Source organism: Mustelus asterias, chromosome 21 (assembly GCF_964213995.1).
Source record: "Mustelus asterias chromosome 21, sMusAst1.hap1.1, whole genome shotgun sequence".
Lineage (NCBI taxonomy): Eukaryota > Metazoa > Chordata > Chondrichthyes > Carcharhiniformes > Triakidae > Mustelus > Mustelus asterias.
Genome location: NC_135821.1, coordinates 38,147,170 through 38,153,169, shown reverse-complemented (window position 1 = coordinate 38,153,169; position 6,000 = coordinate 38,147,170). Strand labels below are relative to the sequence as shown.

General features: G+C 44.0%; 1 long non-coding RNA gene across 1 annotated transcript in view; it reads left to right on the top strand.

Annotated features, from left to right (window-relative positions):
- Positions 1 to 885: 885 nt before the first annotated feature.
- Positions 886 to 6,000, top strand: part of LOC144509225 (uncharacterized) — a 50,121-nt gene continuing 45,006 nt past the window's right edge. The window contains exon 1 of the long non-coding RNA XR_013500422.1: positions 886 to 966. This is a non-coding gene — a long non-coding RNA (uncharacterized LOC144509225). The remainder of the gene's footprint in view (positions 967 to 6,000) is intronic.

Genomic DNA, 6,000 nt, shown 5'->3' with positions numbered 1-6,000 from the left:
GCATTTTCTCTTATAGATTCAAGAGAAGTGGAAGTAGCTGTAGAGGGAACATGAAGGAGAACATGGGGAGGACGGGGGTAGTGGGAGTGAGTACATGGTTTGGTGTTGCAGGTGAAGGGTTAAGTAATGAATAGACCTTTGTACTTATCGGAGAAGAGAAGCCATTATAACACTAACCACACAGCAACAGGTGGTGGGTGGCCAAATTGGTAATCCTCACCAGATAGGACATTGATGTCCTGGATCTCGAGTGCAAGCATGAGGGAAGGTCTCAGATCATGGAGAGGCAGGCATCTCGGAGGAAGGCAAGATTACAATGGACAGAAGCAGGATAGGCAGAGAGTGAAAAGAATGTAGGGTTGTCTCATCCCTCATAAGGACTTCTGACCCCAGTGATTGCTCACTGCAATGTATTGTCAAGCATTCTATGTTTTTTTAAATTGTGTTATCATGGCCACAAAGGCCACGGGGGAATCACAGGGGGCACGGTGCTACAGTGGTTAGCACTGCTGCCTCACAGCACCAGGGGCCTGGGTTCAATTCCCAGCTTGGGTCACTGTCTGTGTGGAGTCTGCATGTTCTCCCTGTGTCTGCGTGGGTTTCCTCCAGGTGCTCCGGTTTCCTCCCACAGTCTGAAAGACATGCTGGTTAGGTGCATTGGCCCTGCTAAATTCTCCCTCAGTGTACCCTGAACAGGTGCCGGAGTGTGGCGACTAGGGGATTTTCACAGTATTTCATTGCAGTGTTAATGTAAGCCTATTTGTGACTCATAAATAAACTTTAAAACAATAGATCTCCCTGCGGGTTGCCTTATTGAGCGAGCACAGGCTCACCCAATGAGAAGTGGTCAGCGGTGTTTTTTAAACCTGTTACTCCATTGTTGTAGGTCCCGTGGTGAAGACTGCCTGACTGTAAGCCACAGGCATGGCCCTTTCCTTTGATGCACAATAAAGGTCATTGGTGATGGTAAGAAATTACTACATTGGTGATGGCTGAATTACTACATTGGTAATGATAAGAAAAAGCCATTATACCTCTTTTCGGGAAACTACGACACCAGGAGGGAAGACTGGGCCGAATACACTGAGCATGTGCATTACTTCTTCCATACTAACAACATTGATGGAGACGAAAAAGGAAAAAGTGATACTGTTGACGGCATGCAGGGCCCCAACTTTCAGCATGATAAGAAGTCTGACCTCTCTGGATGCCCCTGACTCAAAATCTTTTAATGAGCTAGTAGACCTGGTAAAAAAAACTATCAAGACCCAAAGCCCTCTGTAATCATCCAGCGATATTATTTCAATGTGGCTGAGGGATCTCCTGGGGAATCTGTCACTGAGTTCTTGACGTGGTTGTAGAAAATGACCGAATAGTCCAAAGATGTGCGGGTTAAGTTGATTGGCTATGCTAAATTGTCAGGGGATTAGCAGGGTAAATATGTGGGGTTACAGGAATAGGGCCTGGGGTGGGATTGTAGTTGGTGCAGGCTCGATGGGCCAAATGGCCTCCTTCTGCACTGTAGGAATTCTATGAATATAGCGAATTTGGACCAACTCTTAATGAAATGCTGCGAGACAGATTGGTATGTGGCATAAATGACCTCACCATCCAAAAGAAGCTGTTGGCAGAATCCAGCTTGGACTTAAAAAAGGCCATTAAATTAGCCTTATCACTCGAGAATGCAGAAAAAGGGGCAGAGGAACTGCAGGGGACATCAGGCAGCAATGTCCTCGACTAAGGGGAGGGACCTCATGTAAGCAGTCCTCAATAGAGAGTGCTTGTGTAAATCAGATGTTAAAGGGCCCCTTTTGATATAGGAACTAGTAGACTTGTCACCACCAGACAGTCAAGGAAAGGCAGTGATGACCCCAAGAGTATTAGAGGGCATAGTCCAGGGAGGTGCCCTGGTGAGCTCTGATGAAGGGTCATCTAGACTCGAAACAATGGCTCTATTCTCTCCCCATAGATGCTGTCAGACCTGCTAAGATTTTCCAGCATTTTCTGTTTTTGTTTCAGATTCCAGCATCTGCAGTATTTTGATTTTATGATAGCCCAGGGCGGTGCAGTTGCCAGATGACGGATTATTGCAAGCACTGTCAAAGAACGCAGCAACGGAAAAGTTCCAGGAACAGGCAATATGTGTGCTACCTCGGAAGAAAGCCGAGGTCAGCACCTGAGCATACCATGCAGATATCCCCTCTTCCAGAGACAGGGACACTACAACTGAATCATATTATTATAATGCAAGTTGTCCCGATAGTGGTAGAATTACGAGCGAATGTCCATCCCTTAAGGATGAAGATGGACATGGGAGCTGCAGTCTCTGTTATCGGAGAACAGATATATAAGCATATGCAATCGAGCATCCAACTCCTGAGGTTGGAAGATACAAAGGCCAGACTAGCCACCTACATGGGGGGACCTTTACTAATAAAACGCACCACAATGGCCCCAGTAACTTACAGGCAGCAATCAGCTCCTCTCCCACTCATTGTTGTAGGTGGGCGTGGACCAAGCCGATGGGGAGAGATTGGCTTCAGCTGAGCTGGCTGAATTGGTTGGAGATCTTCAGGCTAGGCATGGGGGACTATACAAAGTTATTAATAGATACCCTGGAGTTTTTCATGAGAGCCTGAGAAAAATAAAAGGTGCCCAGGCCAAGATCTATGTTGACCCTGACAATACATCTAGGTATTTCAGAGCAAGATCAATACCTTACTCCATGCTGGAGAAGATGGAATCTGAACTAGGGCACCTCGAAAGCTTGCTTACAGGAGCCGTGCAATTTGTAAAATGGGCTGCTGTTCTTGAGCCTGACAAATTAGTTCATCTTTGTGGGGACGATAAACTAACAGTCAATCAGGTCTCCAAAATCAATAGGTACCCCATACTCCGAATCAAAGATTTGTACACTAAGTTAACAGGCAGCAAGACGTTCTCCAAGTTGGGTATGAGCCACGCCTATCTTTAGCTTGAATCGGATGAGTCCTCCTGGAAATATATGACAATCAACACACATAAGAGACTCTACAGACATATCTGTTTGCCTTTGGGTCTTGTCAGTGTGCGACATCTTCCCAATGAGTAATGGCGAACATTCTTCAAGGGCCACCCAAGGTAGCGTTATACTTAGAGGGTGTTTTGGTCATGGGGGTTTCAGAACAGGAACACCTGGCCAAACTAGAGAAAGTCTTGCAGAGATTTTCCAGAGTGGGAGATCACTTGAAGAGGAAGAAATGTGTTTTTCCAAGTGGCCAAAATAGCTTATTTAGGCTACTGAGTAGATGGCAAGGGGTTACATCCAGTAGAGGATAAGGTAAAGGCCATGCTGGCCCCCTTGCATACCCGACTACGAAAATACCAGAGATAGTTCTGGGAAACTCCGCAGGCAGAGGCTTTTTCTGAAGTTAAACATCAGTTACTATCATCTAACTTACTGGCTCATTTTGACCCTAAGAAAGAACTTATATTAACTTGTGATGCCTCCCCATATGCGGTTGGTGTGGTGCTGTCACATTGTTGGAAAGAAATGGCACCAGGGCCCTTTTGGGTGCGGAGCGAAGGTATTCACAAATAGAGAAGGCTTGACAGTCGTATTTGGTGTGGAGAAATTCCATCAATACGAATACAGTCAATGGTTTTTTTATAGTTATCGACTGTAAACCCTTATTGGGCCTCTTCAAAGGGGACAAGGCAATTCTTCCCAAAATATTGCTTTCTTTTCTCTCCTTACCTTTTCCCTTTGTAATTTCTGTTTTTAATTTTATTTCAGGGTGTGTGTGTGTTGGGGAGGGTGGCTGATACGGGGTGTGTGGGGAGGGGGCAGATTACATTGTGTGTGTTGTGGGAAGGAGGGGGTGAATTTCAATTCATGTGTGGGGTAGAAGGATCCTTCTCCCGTCTCACACACAAGTCAACCAGCTTGTGGCGGCCTGCAGGAAGATGCAGCAGCTTCCCAGCCACAGCCCAAGTCTGAACTGGCGTGTCCTTGCCGCCCTGCAGGTGACATTAAATGGCCTTGAGAAGAAAACTGTCAGTGCCAAAATTGGATCCAGTAGAAAGGTTCATTGGGAGAAGGATAATATGTTTGTCGAATTAGTTTAATTTCCCTTCAATAAGGCTGCAATAAAGTCCAAATTGCAATGTACGACTTGGAGAAAGAGAGAGATGAGCAGGGCAAGGGCTAGGCTGGAAGCCACTTGGGCCTCAGTGCCAGTGAAGGGTGGAGTCAGAGGAAGGGAGTTTGTGACCCCACTTGCTGTATCTGACCCGAATTGGAGTTGCAACCCACTGTTTGCGAACTACTGCACTAAACCATACACAACAAATATGCACAATCATATGTTGAATCATAGTTCCCTTGTAATGGAAACCACTTTTGAGGTCCGAACCAAGATAAAATAATTCTAGAAAGCCTGAACTGTGGCTGTGCCTCCACATTGCAATTGATAACGCATATCTCAATGTTGAAAGGTGGGTAGGTCTTCATTGAGAGTGAGCAGAAAACACACGCTATGTGAACTGCAGAATGTTCTTGTATACATTGTAGAACAGTAAGACAGTGGCATTATTATACCCTTGGGGAAGGAGTATAATATTCAATTATTTCCAGTTTTCATTTTGAATTATTGACGATTGTTCCTTATTGTGGTCAGAAAATCCTATATTCCACCAAGTAAAAACAGGCAGCAGAATAAATTACATCTTTGTATGGAATATAATCTCATGTCACTCTCAGAGGAACTGTGGTAATTAGGAAACTAATTCCGAATTTAAACAGTGTCTTTGACTGTGTACATTTAAAGAGGTCCCGATGCAAAATCTTTGCTGACTCTGGTTTGTTGTTTTTTACTTTTAGAATGCACTTAAACCGCAAAGCTTTTGGTAATCGTGACACAAGTGAAGTCATTTCTCAATCCCATCCCAACACAAAATGCTCACAGAAAGGACATAGCAGCTGGAATTTTTCAACCAATATACAATCATCATAATTTCATCCTCGAGGAAAGTATATTTGCTACAAATTATTTTCTATATATTTTTACATATTCCCATAAAAAGGGAAATTCCTGTCGTACTCTAATTAAAGCCAGTTTTTATTGCTAATTTAAAAGCCAGTGTTTTTCAGGTCTTTTAGGGTTAAAATTCAGAAGAAATCCAGTGGAAAAATATAGAATGACCAAAACCCAAGTTGGAGAATATTGTTTTTAAAAAAGGTTTAATTTTGTACACTGTGCCATGGACAGACTTTGTGTTTCATTTTACTGCCTGTCATCATTCATATTGGTTCAGCCGCACGTGGAGTATTGCGTGCAGTTCTGGTCGCCACACCACCAGAAGAAAGTGGAAGTTTTGGAGAGAGTGCAAAGAAAGTTCACCAAGATGTTGCCTGATGTCGAGGGTGTTGTCTATGAGGAGAGGTTGAATAAACTAGGATTGTTTTCACTGGAAAGATGGAGGCTGAGGGGAGACCTGATAGAGGTCTCCAAAATTATGAGAGTTATAGAAAGGGTGGATAGAGGATTTTTCCCAGGGTGGAAGTGTCAATTACAAGGGGGCACAGGTTCAAGGTGAGAAGGGGAAAGTTTAAGGGAAATGTGCGGGGAAAGTTTTTCATGCAGAGAGTAGTGGGTGCCTGGAACGTGCTGCCAGAGGAGGTGGTGAAAGTAGGCACATTAGCAACTTTTAAGAGGCACCTGGATTGGTACTTGAATAGGGAGGGAATAGAGGGATACGGACCGAGTAAGGGCAGAAGGTTTTTTTTAGTTTAGTTAGGGCATCATGATTGGCATGGGCTTGGAGGGCCGAAGGGCCTGTTCCTGTGCTGTACTTTTGTTTTTTGTTCTTTATAAATACATATGAATTAGGAGTATGTCACTCAGCCCCATTTAGTAAGTTGGTATGTAAAACATGTGTGTTTTCTAACTGTCAGAGTGAGAAACTGAATTTAAAAATTCCATCAGCAAGGATTTCGTGAGTTTAAAAATAAAGGTTATT